Raw genomic sequence first — 21,116 nt, 5'->3', positions numbered from 1 at the left:
AAAATCAATTACTTATATGACATATGAAGACATAATGACAAAAGGTGGGTTAAAAATCGATTCATTACCTTGCTATTGTACTGATTTAGAACTAAAAGTCATACAGGAAGCAGCACAGAATCACCATGATGGTAAAGTCACCACAGACTACCGAACCATCGGACTGCTCTCTTAAAGAGACAGACAGAGAGAGAGACTGACAGATCCACACCCGCTTGTGATTTATCCTGAGGGTCACAACATCTCAGGTGAGAGGGCAAAGTGAACGTAATTTGTGGAACCCTCCCAGGCAATGAATGATGTAAGTATTGCCAGGAAAATTGGTTAAATTGTGTGAGACTAGCACTGAGGAGCTTCTCAACATCAAGACCCAAAAGCCCCATTTTCCAACCTATTGTTGAATGGCGAGATGACAGTTTCCCTCGTGAGCAGCGTGAAGCTTATTTGTATCCATTATCATACGCCAATTTTCCTCTATTTGTTAATTTCATTTATATGCAGTTTCCCATTCTGCCATCCAGTTGATAGAAATTAGATTAGAAATTCCCAACTTGAAAGTCAGACTCTAGGTCACCACTGGCATCAGACAGGGGGTGTTGGCATGTTGCCTACCGAAACCATATAGCTTCAATCCCACACTGACATCAAGTGTCAGCAGTTTGTGCTGCAAACACACTGCATGTCGGGTGGGGGTGAAGACAGTGTAGTTGTATGTGGTTCCTGTTCTGGCTGAACAACCACTGGCACCACCCTGTCTCCTTGTGAGGAAGAGGCACCTGAAGTGAGGTGAAGATCCCTCATTCCCCTGTCTGGGGGAGGCTGACAGCACCTGACCTGGTGTGAACTGTGTTGTAAATTTGTGCAGGTGCCAGAAAGCCCAAGAGGTCCTGCTTGCAAGCAAGAGCTTGTGCTTGCAGTGACTGGGAGTAATGAGCAGGCTGCCACATCGGAATGGTGCATAGGTAGTGAGGCAAGATTTGGAAGATAAGGGCCTCAAGGAGAGAAACCCACCATGAACCTTACCAAAATTGACTTTACTGATGCCCAGTAAAATTCAGCCTGTAGTGTGTCATTTTATTTGATAAACAATGTTTAATGAAAAGCAAATCTACACTGATTCTTAAAACGATAATGAACCGCAATTCTGGTGTAGCAACATACAGCCCCTATGGTAAGTCCAAAGTTCATTTGTGTCAAAGAAGAAGCAGCGATTGTGGATCATTAAAACAACAATCTTGGCTAATCTTCCACCTCAACCTCACCTTCATGCCTCAGCCCCACCTCCCTTGATTCCCTGTTACTACCCAAAATCTGTCAAACTTTGTCTCTGAATATACACAAAGATCAAGCACCACAGTACTCCATGGTAGACAATTCTAAAGACTATCATTCCTCTGATTGAATGTGAATTTTTGAGTGTGAGGCAGTACACTTCCATATCAGAATCAATAAGAATGGCCCACTTAGCACTGAGGTGTGCAGACTGCTAGCTCCATGCCTTTCTCATGTGAATTTTTTTCAAAAGTTAATTCTTCTTTTTAAGGAGTTGATCGCCGCCTTTAGCAATGGTTCACTTCCCAAGGCAGTTTCTACAATGTCAAACAAAGAACTTAGTTTTCTTTCTCAAGGTTTTCTGCTTTCTCTGTAATGTCCTGATTTGTGGAATATATCAGCATGATAATACTATGCTGCGATCTTCAAGCTCTGAATGTTTTTGTACCAGTTGTGATTAGATTAGATTAGATTACTGACTGTGTGGAAACAGACCCTTCGGCCCAACAAGTCCACACCAACCCTCCGAAGCGCAACCCATCCAGATCCATTCCCCCACATTTACCCCTTCACCTAACACTACGGGCAATTTAGCATGGCCAATTCACCTAACCTGCACATCTTTGTGACTGTGGGAGGAAACCGGAGCACTCAGAGCAAACCCATGCAGACACGGGGAGAATGTGAAAACTCCACACAGACTGTTGCCCGAGGTGGGAATTGAACCCGTTTCCCTGGTGTTGTGAGGCTGCGGTGCTAACCACTGAGCCACCGTGCCGCCCCAAAGTTGTGTAAGGACAATAGCTGCTGCTTGACAGGACTTTTAGAAATCTACTGTAGCCCTTCGTTTCTCAGCATCTAAGGATTGATTGCGTTGTTTGACTACCAACAACTGGGCTTTCAGTGTAGCAGGCTCTTGAAAGTGGTCAAACCACTCCAGTTATTGGTCCCTTTTGAGGTTCTTCAAGGCTAGCTGCATTTCTATAAGTTCAGAAGCATCAAGATGGCATGATCTAGTTTTGAATTTAAAACCTGCTTTTCTCAAGATGGCTTGTAAATGTTGAACTTCATCTTAATGTACCTTTTTTGAGGTTTGAAGCTTTTCCCCTAATATGTCCAGTCCCTGTTGATGTGCTTTTTACATGATTGTAAAGATGCATTATAGAGTCAGAGAGGTCTAGGCAATAGGAAACAGGCCTTTGGCACATCGCGACTGTGCCAATCAACAAACAAGTGCCTAACTATTCTAATCCAAATTTCCAGCACTTGGTCCATAGCCTTGTATGCCTTGGCATCACTAATACACATCTAAATTGAGGATTGGCTGTCTGACAGAAGGCAGAGAGTTGGGATAAAAGGTTCTTTTTCGGAATGGCAGCTGGTGACAAGTGGTGTCCCGCAGGATTCAGTGTTGGGGCCGCAGCTGTTCACATTATATATTAATGATCTGGATGAAGAGACTGGGGGCATTCTGGTGAAGTTCGCCGATGATACAAAGTTAGGCGGACGGGCAGGTAGTACTGAGGAGGTGGGGAGGTTGCAGAAAAATTTCGACAGTTCAGGAGAGTGGTCCAGAAAATGGCTGATGAAATTCAATGTGAGCAAATGCGAGGTCTTGCACGTTGGTAAAAAAAGAATACAGGCATGGACTATTTTCTAAACGGTGAGAAAATTCATAAAGCCAAAGTACAAAGGGATCTGGGAGTGCTAGAACAGAATTCTCTCAAGGTTGACTTGCAGCTTGAGTCTGTGGTTAAGAAAGCAAATATAATGTTGTCATTTATCTCATGTCAGTTGGAAAGTAAAAGCAGCAATGTGCTACTGAGACTTTATGAAGCTCTCGTTAAACCCCATTTAGAATACTGTGTCCAGTTTTGGGCCTCACACCTCAGGAAGGATATATTGGCACTGGAGCTTGTTAAGCAGAGATTCACATGGATGATCCCTGGAATGGCAGGCCTAATATATGATGAACAGCTGAGGATCCTGAGATTGGATTCATTAGAGTTTAGAAGGTTGAGGGGAGATCTAATAGAAACTTACAAGATAATGCATGGCTTGGAAAGGGTGGATGCTGGGAACTTATATCCGTCAGGCGGGGATACTAGGACCTCTGGGCATAGCCTTAGAATTAGAGGGGGTCAATTTAGAACAGAAATGAGGAAACATTTCTTCAGCCAGAGAGTGGTGAGCCTGTGGCCACAGAGTACAGTAGAGGCTGGGACAGTAAATGTCTTCAAGGTAGAGATTGATAAATTCTTAAGCTTGCAAGGTATTATGGGCTACGGGAAGAGTGCAGGTAAGTGGCGTTGAAATGCCCATCAGTTAGGATTAAATGGCAGAGTGGACTTGATGGGCCGATTGGTCTTACTTCCACTCCTATGTCTGATGGTCTTATGGTCTAAATACTTCTTAAATGTTGATTGTGGGGTGTTAGCTTCTGCTGCTGCAGGTGGGGCATCCTCTACCCTACCTGAACCTCCAATGCTTAACTGTGGAGTTTTTCTAAATATTTTGCTCGTAGAATATTCATGTCACTGACAAAGCCTAAATTTATTGTCTAATTGCCCAATGGTTGGGTAAGAGCCAACACCATTGCTGTAGACCTGGAATCAAATGTGGGCCATCCCATGTATTCCCTTTCCTAAAGGATGGTAGTGTATTAGATTGGTTTTTATAACAGTGATCACATGGTCACCATCAGGCTAGCTTTCAGTTGCAGATTTTATTGAATTCAAATTTCACCATCTGCTATGGTGTGATTTGATCTCATGTCCTCAGTACATTAACGTGGGATTCCAGATTATTAGTTTAGTGATATCAGTGTGACACACAACTTGCCCCAAATTGTTAGATTTTGACTTCCATAATTGAAGATCTCCTTCCAACTTTGCAATTTGAGACATTCCAGAAGTTGTGGCCACTTTAGTTGTCTTAGAACTCTTTGCAGTTCCACTTGTTTCCCTTGTTCCTTAAATTGCTATAAGGTTCTGTTCCACTTCCCTGTTTTGGTCTAGCATTCTACACAGGGAGAAATGACTGCATCTACCTGTGGTTGCAGTTCCTGCACCTGAACCTTTATTTTATTTATGCAAGGGAGATTGTTCTCAAAGAAGGCCACTGGGTTTTGCAAAATAGCGGCACCCAAAGTTCGTGTTCTCAATCTTGATTAAATGGACAACCCAAGTCTCAGTGAGTCCCGAAAGATCAAAGCAAGGTCCAGGATGTCCTGTCATGGCTTACTTTGGTATATTTTCTTCTTGCTAATTTTAGCTCTTTTTGATAAAAATGAAAGGTCAGCATTATATTTCTGTAGGACGATGGATGCAGCACTTGGAATCTTATTTCATAAATCATAAAAAAGCCAGCATACATGTTCAGTAACTTATAGGGATGGCAAACGGATTGATGGCCTTTATTACAATAGGAATGGGGTAAAAAATTAGGGAGACTAGGGATCATTTGGGAGGCAGAGGGGGTTATTGAGAGGAGTTACAGGGAGATAGTCACTCCTCAGGTCCAAGAAAAAGGCAAATGGGTTACAGTCAGGGGACGGAAAGGGAACTGGCAGGCAGTACATGGATCCCCTGTGGCCATTCCCCTCAACAATAAGTATACCGTTTTGGATACTGTTGGGGAGGACGACTTACCAGGGGAAAGCAGTGGGGTACAGGGCTCTGGCACAGAGTCTGTCCCTGCTGCTCAGAAGGGAAAGGGGAAGAGGAGCAGAGCAGAAATCATTGGGGACTCCATAGTTAGGGGGACAGATAGGAGGTTCTGTGGGGACGAGAGAGATTCACGGTCGGTGTGTTGCCTCCCAGGTGCCAGGGTTCGTGATGTCTCTGATCATGTTTTGGGGATCCTTGAGGAGGAGGGGGAGCAGCCCCAAGTCTTGGTCCACATTGTCACCAATGACATAGGTAGGAAGAGAGATGGGGATTTAAGGCAGAAATTCAGGGAGCTAAGATGGAAGCTTAGAGCTAGGACGAACAGAGTTGTTGTCTCTGGTTTGTTGCCCGTGCCACGTGCTAGTGAGGCAAAGAATAGGGAAAGTGAGGAGTTGAACACGTGGCTACAGGGATGGTGCAGGAGGGAGGCTTTTGGATTCTTGGATAATTGGGGCTCTTTCTGGAGTAGGTGGGACCTCTACAAGCAGGGTGGTCTTCATCTGAACCAGAGGGGTACCAATATCCTGGGGGGGAGATTCGCTAAGGCTACTGGGGTGGGTTTAAACTAATCCAGCAGGGGGATGGGAACAAAATTGTAGTTCGAATATAGAAAAGCTTGAGAATAGGGAGGTCCAAAATCAAGTTTCAGGGAAACAAGATGGCACTGGCAAGCAAGAAGTTGGTTTGAAGTGTGTCTACTTCAACGCCAGGAGCATCCGGAATAAGGTGGGTGAACTTGCAGCATGGGTTGGTACCTGGGACTTCGATGTTGTGGCCATTTCGGAGACATGGATAGAACAGGGACAGGAATGGTTGTTGCAGGTTCCAGGATTTAGATGTTTCAGTAAGAACAGAGAAGATGGTAAAAGAGGGGGACATGTGGCATTGTTGATCAAGGACAGTATTACAGTTGCAGAAAGGATGTTTGGGGACTCGTCAACTGAGGTAGTATGGGCAGAAGTTAGAAACAGGAAAGGAGAGGTCACCCTGTTGGGAGTTTTCTATAGGCCTCCGAATAGTTCTAGAGATATAGAGGAAAGGATGGCAAAGATGATTCTCGATAGGAGTGAGAGAGACAGGGTGGTTGTCATGGGGGACTTCAACTTTCCAAATATTGATTGGGAACACTATAGTACGAGTACTATAGATGGGTCAGTTTTTGTCCAGTGTGTGCAGGAGGGCTTCCTGACACAGTATGTAGACAGGCCTACAAGGGGCGAAGCCACATTAGATTTGTACTGGGTAATGAGCCCGGCCAGGTGTTAGACTTGGAAGTAGGTGAGCACTTTAGTGATAGCGATCACAATTCTGTTATGTTTACTTTAGTGAAAGAAAGGGATAGGTAAATACCACTGGGTAAGAGTTACAGCTGGGGGAATGGCAATTATGATGCGATTAGGCAAGATTTAGGAAGCATAGGATGGAGAAGGAAACTGCAGGGGATAGGCACATTAGAAATGTGGAGTTTATTCAAGGAAAAGCTACTGTGTGTCCTAGATAAGTATGTACCTGTCAGGCAGGGAGGAAGCTGTAGAGCGCGGGAGCCGTGCTATATGAAGGAAGTGGAATCTCTGGTCAAGAGGAAGAAGAAGGTTTATGTTAGGATGGGATGTGAAGGCTCAGTTAGGGCGCTTGAGGGTTACTACGTAGCCAGGAAAGACTTAAAGAGAGAGCTGAGAAGAGCCAGGAGGAGACATGAGAAGTTGTTGGCGGATAGGATCAGGGTAAACCCTAAGGCTTTCTATAGGTATTTAAGGAATAAAAGAATGACAAGAGTAAGATTAGGGCCAATCAAGGATATTAGTGGTAAGTTGTGTGTGGAGTCAGAGGAGATAGGGGAAGCACTAAATGAATATTTCTCAACAGTATTCACTCTAGAAAATGACAATGTTGTTGAGGAGAATACTGAGATACAGGCTACTAGACTAGGTGTGATTGAGGTTCACAAGGAGGATGTATTAGAAATCCTGCAGAGTGTGAAAATAGGTAAGTCCCCTGGGCCGGATGGGATTTATCCTAGGATCCTCTGGGAAGCCAGGGAGGAAGATGCCAAGCCTTTGGCATTGATCTTTAAATCATCATTGTCTACAGGAATAGTGCCAGAAGACTGGAGGATAGCAAATGTGGTTCCCCTGTTCAAGAAGGGGAGACAATCCTGGTAATTATAGACCAGTGAGCCTTACTTCAGTTGTTGGTAAAGTGTTGGAAAAGGTTATAAGAGATAGGATTTATAATCATCTAGAAAAGAATAATTTGATTAGGGATAGTCAGCATGGTTTTGTGAAGGGTAGGTCGTGCCTCACAAACCTTATTGAGTTCTTTGAGAAGGTGACCAAACAGATAGATGAGAGTAAACCGGTTGACGTGGTGTATATGGATTTCAGCAAAGCGTTCGATAAGGTCCCCCACAGTAGGCTACTGTACAAAATGCGGAGGAATGGGATTGTGGGAGATATAGCAGTTTGGATCAGTAATTGGCTTGCTGAAAGAAGACAGAGGGTGATAGTTGATGGGAATTGTTCAACCTGGAGTCCAGTTACTAGTGGTGTACCGCAAGGGTCGGTGTTGGGTCCACTGCTGTTCATCATTTTCATAAACGACCTGGATGAGGGCTTGGAAGGGTGGGTTAGTAAATTTGTAGATGACACTATGGTTGGTGGAGTTGCGGATAGTGAAGGATGTTGTAGGTTACAGAGAGACATAGATAAGCTGCAGAGCTGGGCTGAGAGGTGGCAAATGGAGTTTAATGCGGACAAGTGTGAGGTGATTCACTTTGGTCGGAGTAACCGGAATGCAAAGTACTGGGCTAATGGTAAGATTCTTGGTAGTGTAGATGAGCAGAGAGATCTCGGTGTCCAGGTACACAGATCCTTGAAAGTTGCCACCCAGGTTGACAGGGTTGTTAAGAAGGCATACAGTGTTTTAGCTTTTATTAATAGAGGGATTTTGTTCTGGAACCATGAGGTTATGCTACAGCTGCACAAAACTCTAGTGCAGCCGCACTTGGAGTATCGTGTACAGTTCTGGTCACCGCATTATAAGAAGGATGTGGAAACTTTGGAAAGGGTGCAGAGGAGATTTACTAGGATGTTGCCTGGTATGGAGGGAATGTCTTACAAGGAAAGGCTGAGGGACTTGAGGCTGTTTTTGTTAGAGAGAAGGTTGAGAGGTGACTTAATAGAGACATATAAGATAATCAGAGGGTTAGATAGGGTGGAAAGGGAGAGCCTTTTTCCAAGTATGGTGACGGCGAGCACGAGGGGGCATAGCTTTAAATTGAGGGGTGATAGATATAGGACTAATGTCAGAGGTAGTTTCTTTACTCAGAGAGTAGTAAGAATATGGAATGCTTTGCCTGCAATGGTAGTAGATTCTCCAACTTTAAGTACATTTAAGTTGTCATTAGACAAGCATATGGACGTACATGGAATAGTGCAGGTTAAATGGGCTTCAGATTGGTATGACAGGTCGGCGCAACATCGAGGTAGCCGAAGGGCCTGTACTGCGCTGTAATTTTCTATGTTCTCTGACTGTGTTAATAAACCATATGAAGTACCAGTCAGAATACTGTGAATAGTTTTGGTCACCTTATCTAAAGAATAGTATATTGGCCTTGGGGGCAGTTTCTCTTCGAGGTTATTGAATCTGTCAAATTCTCCACTAGAGGGAGCTGTAGATACTGGGTCATTCGGAATCATTCAAAGCTGAGATAACAGATTTTTAATCATTAACAGAATCATGGGTTATAGGGAAAAAAGCAAGAAAGTGGAGTTGTTGATTATCAGATCAGCCATGATCTCATTGAATGCTGACTCATTGGCCAAATGGCCTACTTCTGTTCCCATACTTTATGGTCTGATGAAATATCAGGAATTAGGGGTCACGGTTTAAAAATCAGAGATTGCCCAGTAAAGTCAGAGGTGATGTGAACCTTTTTAATTATGAGCCTTTGGAACTCTCCTCCTGAAACAGGAAGTGGAAACAGAATCCTTGAATATTTTTAAGACTGAAATGGATATTGTCGTGTTTATCATTAGGAGAAGGCAAGAATGCAGATTTGAAGTTGCAGTCAGATCTGCATGATCTTAGTGAACGGCAGAACAGGTTTGAGGGACTGAATGGCCTGTTTATGTATATGTTCATGTCAATTTGAATCAAGGACAGTTTAATAACATTTTCTCGTAACCGTAACCTAGCCTTCAAAATAAAACTTGCATCCATCCCGTATCCAGTTTATAAATTTTCTTGATAATCGCATTGCAGAATGCATCCTGTAAGCTTGTGCAATCTTGGAAGTCAAAATCTTGCAGTGGGTCTGCCACATGCCCCTGAAAGAGTTTATCCTGCCATTCTTCTGTGCCCCCATACCAATGATGATGCAAGCTGTTGTGGTTTGTGTTCTCTCTGTTGCAGCTACAGTTGTGACTGGTCACTCTTTTCACACTCACAACCCTTTATGAGACTGATTGGTTCGACTTTTTTCACTGGAATGTAGGAAATTGAGGGGTGACCTTACAGAGGTTATAAAATCATGAGAGGTATAGATAAGGTGAATGACAGGTATCTTTTCCCTAGAGTGGGGGACTTCAAGACCAGGGGACATATTTTTAAGGGGAGAGGAGAAAGATTTTATAAAGGCACGAGGGACAATATCTTTACACAGAGAGTGATTCATGTGTGGAATGAACTTCCAGAGGAAGTGGTAGATGTGGGAACAGTTACAATGTTTAAAAGACATTTAGCCAAGTAAATGAATAGGAAATATTGAGAGGGATATGGGCCAAGCACAGGTAGGTGGGACTAGTCCAGTTTGGGATTATGTTCAACATGGAATGGTTGGACCAAAGAGCCTGTTTCCACGATGGATGACTCTATGATTGCCCACTGGTAGAGTTTCTTGATGATGTAGGCGATACCTTGTTTTCACACATATGCTATTGTTGAGTTTCTGCGTGCTCATTTCCCACCCATCACCATAAATACTTTTAATTTTCTGTAATGTCTTACTCATTGTGGCTGGTTTTCCCATTTTGTGTTGTCTGTCATGTTTTCCATCGTTGCCTTTCTGTTGTGTTTGTTTTCAGTTTCAGCTTAAGCTCTTGGTCCCTTGGTGGTCAGTGAAATCTAGCAGTTTCTAACCACTAACAACATTGGGTGTTTCTTCAGGTATTTCGCCAACCTGTGGTTTCAGATCGTTGGACTGGTCTTGTGGTTTACCTGTAACACTTTACTGCCAATGAGTTTCACTTTAGGCTTTTACTGTCACTTACCTCTGGTTCTTTGGCTCTGGTCACTGCCGGCTATCATGTAGAAAGGGCTGGGCTCCACTCATCTGAGTAAACTTTAACTAGCTTAATTAACACAACTGTGTACAATGCATGCTGCTGCAGTCTGACAGACACTACCAGAAGAAATAGGAACAGAAGTGGACTCACTAATATTGCTCTGTTATTCTATAAGATCATGGCTGACACATGTCTGAGTTGCAACTGCTATTACATCATATGACCAAGCTCCTTTCACATTAGCTTGGAGTAAATGTATTATTAACTTCATACTCTCAACCTGTGTTTCATATTCCTGAGTCGGGAAAACAGTTAGCGATCACTTACTTTGTCAAGTCGATATACTTCAATTCATTCACTGCATATTCTTCTGCACTAAAGGTATAGAGGATTAGTCTATTAATCTTGCCTCATTGAACAATCTCCTCAACCCACCAACTGGTCTAGTGAACGTTGTCCAAACTATTTCCAACACAAGAATATACTCCTTAGATAGGAGAGCAAAACTGCACACAGTGCTCTCAATCCCCACTAACGCAGAAAGATCTCTTTTACTTTGATACTCCAATTGCTTTGTAACAAAAACCAACACAGCATTTGCCTTCAAAATGTTTGTTTTATCTTTATGTTAAGCTTCTACAATTTGGGAAGAAGGACACGCAAGATGCTCCTGAATGCAATAATTTCCGACCTCTCACCATTCAAAAATTAGTCTGCCTTTTATTATTTTCCAAAATGCAAAGCTTCATACTTTGCCCCATTATGTTCCATCTTCCCACTCACTATCTCCCTCCTAAGCCTTTTGTATTCTCAATTTGTAGTGCAGTTCCCCAGGGATTGGTATTTGCACCTTTGCTTTTCCTGATAAAACTTAATGATCCAGATCTTAGTGTGCAGGGGAGAATATCAATATTTGCAGATGACATGAAACTTGGAAAAAATGTAATCTGTGAGAAGAACAGTGTAGAAATCCAAAAGGACACTGACATGTTGGTGAAGTGGGTGGATGGTTGGCACATGGCGTTCAATGCCCAGAAGTCTGAGGTGCTGGAATTTGGTAGGAAGAACACTGAAAGGCAACATAAACTAAGGTGTACAGTTGTAAGGTAGGTAAGGAGCAGAGGAACCTTGGTGTATATAAGCATAGATCACTAAATATGGCAGGTCAGCTTGAGAGAGCAATTAAAGTATAATGTATTCTTGATTTTGTTAGTAGGAGCATGGACTACAAAAGCAAGGAGATGATGTTAGACTTATACAAGACACTCGTTAGACGTCAACTGGAACATAGTTTTAGGTACCACATTAGAATAAGCACATGAACACATTGGATTCCTGCAAATGGAATTTAGATGAATGATTCCAGGGATGAGAATTTTCAGTTACAAGGATAAATTGAAGAAGTTGGGACATTGGAGAGAAGGAAGATCAGAGCAGATCTGATAGATGTCTTCAAAATTATATAGGGTTTGGATAGAGTAAATAAGGAGAAACTGTTCTGAGTCATAAAAGAACCAAGTAGCAGAGGACACAGATTTAGAGTGAATTGTAAAAGAAGAAATGTGAGGTGAGTAAAAGACTTCTTCACACAAAGTGTGATCACGATCTGGAATGTATTACGTGGAAGTCTGGTAGAGGTAGATTCAATTGAGACTTACAAGAGAGAATTGAATGATTATTTGAATTGTAAGAATTTGTAAGAGTATGGGGAGATTAGCACCAGGTAATAATGCTTGTTTGAAGAGCCAGTGTGGGCAAAATGCGCCAAACTGCGTCCTTCTGTACTGTAATGCTACCCTTATTTTGCAATTCACCATTTACTGTCCCACCTAACTTTGTATAATCAGCAAACCTGGATACATTACGCTCAGTACACTGAGCTCAGTAAGACCAAGAACAGATAAAGACAGACTACCATTAGTTTGAACTGATTTCAGTATAGTAACAGACTACGGATGGAATCTTATAGGCATCCTATAGGCATCTGTTATAGAATGTATGGCATCACAGAATTTTTCATTACAGAAACATGCAATTCAGTCCATCATTTATGCACTGGCTCCTGAATGAGGGATCAAGCTTGTCCCATTCTCAAGGCTAATCTCCATAAGAATTAGGCTAATTTCTCTAATCTTTCATTGTATCTAAAATCCCTCATTCCTGATATCATTCAAGTAAATGCCCTTTACACTCCCTCCAGGGCTTTAACCTCCTTCCTTAAATAAGGTGTCCAGAACTGAATGCAATACTCCAAATTAGGTCTGACCAATGACTTTTTGAGGTGTCACATTACTTCCTTGTTTTTATACTCCATACCTCCATGTATAAACCCAAGGATCCCACAACATCACAGTCTTGGTTCAAATATGGACAAAAGACTTGAATTCCAGAGGTGAGGTAGAGTGACAGCCCTTGACATCAAGGTTATATTCGACCAAGTGTGGTATGAAAGAGCCCTGGTGAAACTGCAAACAATGACTATCATGGGGCAAACTCTCCAATGATTAGAGTCATACCTGGCACATAAGAAGGTGGCTATGGTTGTTGGAGAGCAGTCAAATCAACTCCAGAACATCTCTACAGGAGTACCTGAGGGTAGTATCCTAGGCCCAAACATCTTCAGCTACTTCATCAATTACCCTTCCTCCAACATAAGGTCATAAGTGAGGATGTTCACTGATGATTACACAAAAGTTCGGTACTATTCACAACTCCTCAGATACTGAAGCAATCTATGTTCGAATACAACAAAATCTGGACAATATTCCAGGCTTGAGCTGACAAGTGGGAAGTAACATTTGTGCCACACAAATTCCAGACAAGGACTATCTCCAGTAAGAGACAATCTAACCACCGCCCCTTGACCTTCATTGGTGTTACCATCACTGACACCCCACTGTAAACATCCTGGGGGTTATCATTGATCAGAAACTCAAGTGGACTCATCACATTCACAGAGTGGCTACAAGAGCAGATCAGAGGTTAGGAATACAGGAGCAAGTAAATCACCTCCTGACTCCCCAAAATCTGTCCACAATCTACAAGGCACAAGTCAGGGGTTTGATGGAATACTCCCCACTTGCCTGAACGGGTCAGTTCCATCAACATTCACAGAGCTTGTTACCATCAAGACAAAATAGCCTGCTTGATTGGCACTACATCCACAACCTCCTATATCCTCCAGCAATGATACACAGTAGCAGCAGTGTATATTATCTATAAGGTGCAGTGCAGAAATTCAAGGGGTACTTAGACAGCACCTTCCAAAACCAAAACTACTTCCATCTAGAAGGACAAGGGCAGCAGATACATGGGAACATCAGTAACTGCAAGCTCCTCTCCAAGCCACTCGTCATCCTGACTTGGAAATATATTCTTGTTCATTCATTGTCACTGGGTCAATATCCTGGAATTCCCTCCCTAAGGACATTGTGAATCAACCCACAGCATTTGGACTGCAGTGGTTCAAGAAGGCAGCTTCCCACCACCTTTACAATGGCAGCTAGGGACAGGCAATAAAATACTGGCCAGCCAGCAATGTCAATGCCCCACCAGTGAATTTTAAAAAACAACTGTTTCAGCATGCCTGGATATAGTAAAGACTGCAGATTCTGAAAGTCAGAGTTGATAAAATGTGGAGCTAGAAGAGCACAGCAGACAAGATAGCATCGGAAGAGGAGGAAAGTAGACATTTCCGGTCAGGACCCTTCCTTCAGACTGCCTATCCAGAGAATTGTGCACTTGAACCTGAAGTCCCTCTGCTCCTGCTCCCCTCAAAATTGTACAAGTGAACCTGTATTGTCTCTCCATGTTTCTTCTCCTGAAATGCAATACCTCACATTTCTCTGCATTGAAATTCATCGACTAGATTTCTGCCCACTTGATCACCTTGGCAGTGTCCCTTTGAAGTTGTTCAACATCATCCTCACAAATCATATTCTCCCTAATTTAGTGTAATCTGCAAATTTAGAGATTTTACCTCACCACCCATCCAAAAACTGTTTATATAAATCAGAAAAAGCAGAGTTCCAACATTGATTCATGGGGAACACCACTTTCAACTCATCTCCAGGCCGAGAAATGCCCCTCTATACCTACCCTCCGTTTCCTATCTTTTAGCTACCTTTCAATCCATGCTGCCAAGGACAATCAATCCCAAACATTTCTAATTTGCTAACCAATCTTCCATGTGGTACAATATCAAATGTTGTATGAAACAGTAAATATACAACATCTACAAATGTACAACACCCTTATCTATTGCCTGGGTCACCTCGTCAAAGAACTCAATAAAGTTTGGCAGTCATGACCTGCCCTGGACAAAGCCACATTGATTGTCTAGTATTAACTTATTTTTCTCTAGGGGCATACTTACTTTGTCCCATATTATGGCCTATATCAATTGTCCCACTATTGATTTCAAGCTGACAGTCTATAGTTTCCTGGGTTATCCTTTGCCTCTTTCTTAAACAGTGGTGCTACATTTACAATCTTTCAGTCCCCCAGGATTAATTTTGTGTTCAGGAAATTTCTGTTAATGGTCCCATGATTGCACCCTTACCTCATTCAGCAATCCAGAAAGCTATCCCAGCTGGGCAACTTCGCTATTTAAAGTGCTTTTAGCCTTTTTAGCAGCTCTTCTTTATCAATCATTATTCTGCTCAGTTGCTCAACAATCACATTTTCAACTGTGCCATTATCACCATCTCCTACAACAAAAACAGAAATTGCTGGAGAAAGGGAGCATGTCTTGCAGCACCCATGGGAAAAAAGCAGAATTAACATTTTGATTCCAGTAACTTCATTAAATGCAAACCATGAGACCATCATAGAGAGTGGATGTCATGTGTAAGCTTATGTGCCAAATAAATTACAATCCTGGATTGCTTTGCAAATAAAGTCACTTCTTGGTTCATAGATAGCCTACACTTGTCAAGCCTTTCTGCACGGCAAAACTATCTGGAGTGTGCCTGGCTGTGTTTGGTACAATGTTAAAAAGACAAGAATATTGCTTCAGAATATGCACCTCCATAAAATCCTCACCAAAAGACGAGGAGTAAAACCAACAATACAAATAAGTTTTGCTCTATCCTTTCTCAAAATCAAATGTATTTAGCTCCAAGTTAAATTTGCACACACAATTAATCAATGCTCCATGCCTGTACTCCCGTTCCTTCTCACCTGTGTTTGAATGCTACAATCTGTATCTTTATACTGTTCGGGGAGTTGGAAAAGAATCCAGGTCGTTTCTCATTTCTTGCACTATGGTGAGATGTTTTCAGTGGTTATGCTGCAGAAATCAAACAATAAGTTGCTAAAGTTCTTCCATACATCAGGTCACAAATCAACAGATTTCAACCTACAGACTTTGAACAATGAAATTTTCATATGGACTCTTCTGCACAACTGACATTTCTAAAATCAAAATGAAAGTATATTGAGTTTAAAGGTTTGTTTTGCATTTTGAGCTCTAACAGAATTTGATTGTTCACAAATGTTTGCTGCTAGTTTGTTTGAATCTCTTGTAGTTCAGTGACATACGTGAATGAATTCTTCATAACAATGAAGACTCGAGATAATGTGCAATAAATGACAGGGTCAAAGCGCTATGAAGAACCATAAATGTAAAGATCTAACAATAAATCAAACTAATATTGAAATAGAAAATTATAAAGGTAGCCTAATAACTATAGCGTCATTATAACTGGCTAACCTTTACAGGTAACTCTCTTGGTATACTGTAGCTCAACTAAGTCATGCTATAATAGCTATTAGATAAGTATCAAAAGCAGGAAGTGCTGGAAAAACTCAACAGGTCTGACAGCATATGTGGAGAGAAAAACAACGCTGCTGTTTGGAGTTCAGTGTTACTCCTTGAGATGACGGAGCGACTGTTTTTCTCTCTACAGATGCTACCAGACCTGCTGAGTTATTTCAGCACTTTCCATTTTCATTTCAGATTTCCAGCATCCGCAGTTCTTCGTTTTTATATAAAGATAAGTATTATGTGTGAAATATTGAGCCTTGATGCCAATGCTAGAGAAGCCATGAAATGAGAAAGTAGTGCACACAACACTTAAAGCCATTGTTGGTGCAGCTTCCCTGGTGTCCCACACTGGGGAGTGTGCGAGTGTGGACATACAATATGGAAGCCTTGTCTGGCAGAGAGCAGATCGTGGCCTCACAGAGTCTGTCCAAGTAATTTGCTGTATGTTCTGGATGTGTGTGCTTTCAGAAAATACTGTTGGCAGTGTACATTGTGAGCAACTGGTTACTGTATCTTGGGCAATTTGCAATGTCAGATTTAGATATAAGCTCAGTAAACCTATAGCTTTGGCCTCAGGCGCCTCTGAAAATAAAAAGTAAATAACTAAATTTCAAGTTTTGCACAAACCGTTGAAAAACAAAGGAGACAGGGAACAAATAGTCTTTAAAATGGTCATTTTTATTCTAGTATGGCAAAAATACAGATCTTTGATGACACAATTAAACAGTGCTTGGACATTGAACACAATCAGAAAATTTTGATTCATCCCTAGCTTCCATTTAAGAAATGCAGCAGTCTCCTAGCATCCAGAACACAATGGTGGGTCAAAAATATCTTCACAATATTACCTTTTTTCTTGGACCTCTGGTAGTTACACTGGCCATTTACACACTTTGATCATTAAATAAATGTGACTTCTGTGGCTTTCTCTAGATAATAATCAATGTAAAAATAATGTTACAATTTTGAAATGTTTTCCTTTTTAAGCATAATTTTATTTTCTAAAACTAATAAAGCATCAAAAGCATCACTCCCTTCTCTCCTTGATACACAAACTTCAATGATTTGGGTTGTCTTGAGTCAGGACGATATTGCAGGTACACTTACAGAAAGGTTCCTCAGTGCATCAACATTGGAGCAGCTCATTTGAGAAACCGAAGCGCTCATTCAGAAACAAAATTCAGTATTTTTCAAAAGCTCTATTGATTCAACAGAAGTTAATATAAAAAGAAAAATCAGGAGTGGTTAGTTCTCCAGCAATCGGTTGTGTTTCAGCACCATTGGCAACATTAATGAGCAATGGCAAAACCCCTATTGGAATTTACAATCATGAGAACTCTTAGGAATCATAGAAAGGTTTTATTTACATCTTTGATGAGGCAACATGGTTAATCTTGGATTAAAGGTTCGAAAGGAACAGATGAGAAAAGTACTGGAGACCTGTACTTGAACATCTTAGTGTAGTGCACATTGACAGAATTTTGACTCGCTTTTAAAGAGGCAATGAGAAGTTTGGATCTTCACATAATGGGAACTTCCTTGACCTGCTAGAACTCATTGCTAATTTTGATCCAGTTCTTACAATCCCATAAAACAAGATGGAAGCAGTGGATCTGAGAAGCCTTCATATTTACCTTAAACAGTTTATGGCTGAAAAAGTATGAAGATCTATTTTGCATGACTTGAGAAAAGGAGAATACTTCAGTTTGTTTGTTTCATCTACACCAGATCTAGATCTATGTGTTTGTTTATGGCGTTGTGGTTGGAGTGCCAGGCCTCTAGGAATTCTCTGGCATGTCTTTGCTTAGCCTGTCCCAGGATAGATGTGTTGTCCCTAAAAATCATCAAAAACACCAAAATAGATGAAGACCGAAACAATGATCTCATTCTACAAAACAGCACTGTTCACCTCCATCAACATCGATGTGGCAAAGGGAACACTTACCACACTTTTAGAAGAGACCATCACACATACCCCAACCACCATCAATCACATTACCAACGAAAACATCATGAAGCTAGTGGACCTGTGCCTCACCACCCACTTCACCTTCAACAACATAATCTACAAACAAACCAATGGCACACCCATGGGATCTCCGCTATCAGGATTCATAGCAGAAGCGGTAATGCAAAGACTAGAACAAACAGCCCTACCAACCATCAAACCAAAAATCTGGGTCCGCTACATAGATAACACTTTTGTCATCACAAAACGAAACAAGATAGAAGAGACATTTAACATCATCAACAACACCCTCACAGGCATAAAGTTCACCGAGGAGGAAGAAACCGACAACAAACTCGCATTCCTAGATGTCACAGTCGGAAGAAAGGACAACGGAGAACTACAAACCTGCGTATACAGAAAACCGACAAACACTGACCAAATACTGAACTACACCAGCAACCATCCCAACACACACAAACGAAGCTGTATCAGAACACTATTCCAACGAGCCACCACACACTTCAGAAAACAGAGGAGAACCACCTATACAACGTATTCAAGAAGAATGGATACTCAAAAAATACAGTCCACAGATTCCTCAAGAACAAACCATGACAAGCAGACCAAACACAGCCAGAAACCCTAACCACCTTACCATACATCAAAGAAGTTTCAGAAATGACAGCCAGACTACTAAGACCCCTTGGAATCCTAGTAGCGCACAAACCCACCAACACTCTCAAACAAAAACTAACAAACTTAAAAGACCTAGTACAACCCATGGACAAAACCAACGTCATCTACAAAATTCCATGCAAGGACTGCCACAAACACTACGCAGGACAAACAGGAAGAAAGTTAGCCACGAGGATACATGAGCACCAGCTAGCCACAAAAAGACACGACCTTCTCTCCCTCGCAGCCCTACACACGGAAGAAAAAAACCCACCAATTCGACTGGGACAACATATCTATCCTGGGACAGGCTAAGCAAAGACATGCCAGAGAATTCCTAGAGGTCTGGCACTCCAACCACAACGCCATAAACAAACACATAGATCTAGATACCATCTATCAACTCCTCAGAAAACAAACAGGAAATGACATCACTACAAACCCCAGGAACCCCAGCCAGGACAAACATATAAATAGAAAGCAGAAGACAACAGCTTCGCTTCACTTGGAGGTCGCCATTGATGATGTTACCTAGCCAGGTAATGAAATGTCTGGATATCAAACCCACGGCTCACCTTGCAAAGCTACACCCTAAACCTCAACCTGAGCTACAAACCTTGCAAAAGACTTAGGAAATGTTTGCTAAATCATTTCCACAAAACCAGCAAAGCTCCACAAAATGCAGAGATAGCCCTTAGTCCAGCTGCAAAGCTTTATATGTCACTCTATGACTTCTTGAAAGATGACTGAGAATATTTCGGGGAAATTAAACTTAAAAGCAAAGAAAACCTGCCTGATGTGGACTGCAAGTGTGTGATTAAGAGGTCAAGAATGAAAGAAAAAGTCAAGATGGCGCTACTCCTAACACTGATGAGATATTTTCTTCAAGAAACAGGTTTTAATTGAAAGTTTTTATTCCTATGGTGGATGCATTCAAAATTAATTTAAAGAGAAAGCAATCATCTAGAAAAATGTCGCAACTAATTTTTCAGTTTTGGTTGATTTTGAAGAATCAGAAAAACAGCAGTGTGAAGGTATAAAGTTTCTAATGAAAGATTATCCTGACAAAGTTGTTTTTAAGTGCATTGGAAAGATAAAGCACATCCAAGTTTATAGCAAGGAAAACTATTCGGATGTGATGCAGGACCTGAAGCAAATCGTAATTGAAGATAAGATTCAATTGGCTTTCACTGATGCCAGAGCAATGTTTGTCATTTATACAAATGACTTGGATGAGAATATAATAAATATGGTTAGCATGCTTGCAGATATCACCAAAATTGGTGATATAGTAGATAGTGCGGAAGGTTATCTTGATCAGCTGGGCCAATGAGTTGAGGAGTGGCAGGTGGATAATTTAGATAAATGTGAGCTGTTGCATTTTGATAACACAGTTGACGGTAGAGCCCTGGACAGTGCTGTTGAACAGTGAGACCAGGGTTCAGGTACATAGTTCATTTAAAGTTATGTCACAGGTAGGTAGGTAGGGTGTTAAAGAAGGACAAAAATACTGTGGATGCTGTAAATCAGAAATTAAATGAGAAACTGCTGGAAAAGCTCAGCAACTATGGAGAGAAATCAGAGTTAATGTTTCAGGTCGACTAAACCTTCCTCAAAACTTGGAGCTCTGAGGAAGGGTCAATCAACCTGAAATGTTAACTCTGATTTCTCTCCGCAGATATTACCTGCTGAGCTTTCCATTTTTGTTTGTGGTAAAGAAGTCACTTGACACGTTTGCCTTCATTGCCAAACCGTTGAGTATTGGAGTTGGTACGTCTTCTTGCGATTTTACAAGACTTTGGTGAGGCCACTTCCGGAGTACTGTGCACAGTTCTGGACATCTTGCTAAAAGAAGGATTTTATAAAATTGGAGAGGGTGCAGAAAAGATTTGCAAGGATGTCACCGGGACTGGAGGGTTTGATTTATAAGGAGAGGCTGGACGGGCTGTGACTTTTTTCACTGGAGCATAGGAGGTTAAAGGGTGATTTTATAGAGGTTTATAAATCATGAGAAGCATAGATAAGGTCAATAGCAAAAGTCTTTTGCCTATGGTGGGGGAGTTCAAAACTATAAGGCATAATCTTAAGGTGAGAGAAGAAAGATTTAAAAGGAACCTGAGTTCTCAAGAATATAGGCATCATGGTAGCTCCCAGGGTACTGTACTCCTAAGAAATGGCACTGATGGTCATAGAAAGCTTGCACATCGATGGACTGGAACTCTCTTCCTGTTGATGAACTCAACTTAGGTATGATATAGGCCTTTCAGTGTGATATGTGCAGAGTCCATTGCATTCTAATCATGGGGGAATCCAGCAATGTTGCTGAATCTGACTGTCCAAGGTGCAGCACTAACCTTATCACATGGGAACACGATGAAGTGGTGTGATCTGGAACAAGCTGAATCACTAACAGACTTGACATATGTGGGTCCTGGACTGTGAGATCTCACAATGTTTCCAATGGCTCCTTTGAAGGAACCAGTTGCCAAATGGTTCAG

General features: G+C 41.7%; 1 protein-coding gene and 1 pseudogene across 5 annotated transcripts in view; one reads left to right on the top strand and one right to left on the bottom strand.

The window, feature by feature from the left end:
• Positions 1-21,116, bottom strand: part of LOC148148536 (uncharacterized) — a 219,428-nt pseudogene that overhangs the window by 131,802 nt on the left and 66,510 nt on the right.
• The window catches only part of LOC122555504 (immunoglobulin superfamily member 2-like), a 46,415-nt gene that overhangs the window by 13,112 nt on the left and 12,187 nt on the right, over positions 1-21,116 (top strand). The window contains exon 1 of one of the 5 annotated variants that reach the window (XR_015758860.1): positions 142-248. The exons of the other annotated variants lie outside the window; for them this stretch is intronic. The gene's annotated coding sequence lies outside the window, so the exon portion shown is untranslated. Of the gene's footprint in view, positions 1-141; positions 249-21,116 lie in introns of those variants that run through there. 5 annotated transcript variants of the gene reach the window in all.

The sequence above is a fragment of the Chiloscyllium plagiosum genome, unplaced genomic scaffold (genome assembly GCF_037043375.1).
Source record: "Chiloscyllium plagiosum isolate Xiang-an unplaced genomic scaffold, Cpla_swu_hap1 HiC_scaffold_12, whole genome shotgun sequence".
NCBI lineage: Eukaryota > Metazoa > Chordata > Chondrichthyes > Orectolobiformes > Hemiscylliidae > Chiloscyllium > Chiloscyllium plagiosum.
The sequence above is the reverse complement of the archived record's forward strand: the minus strand, read 5'-3'. Positions and strand labels throughout refer to the sequence as shown.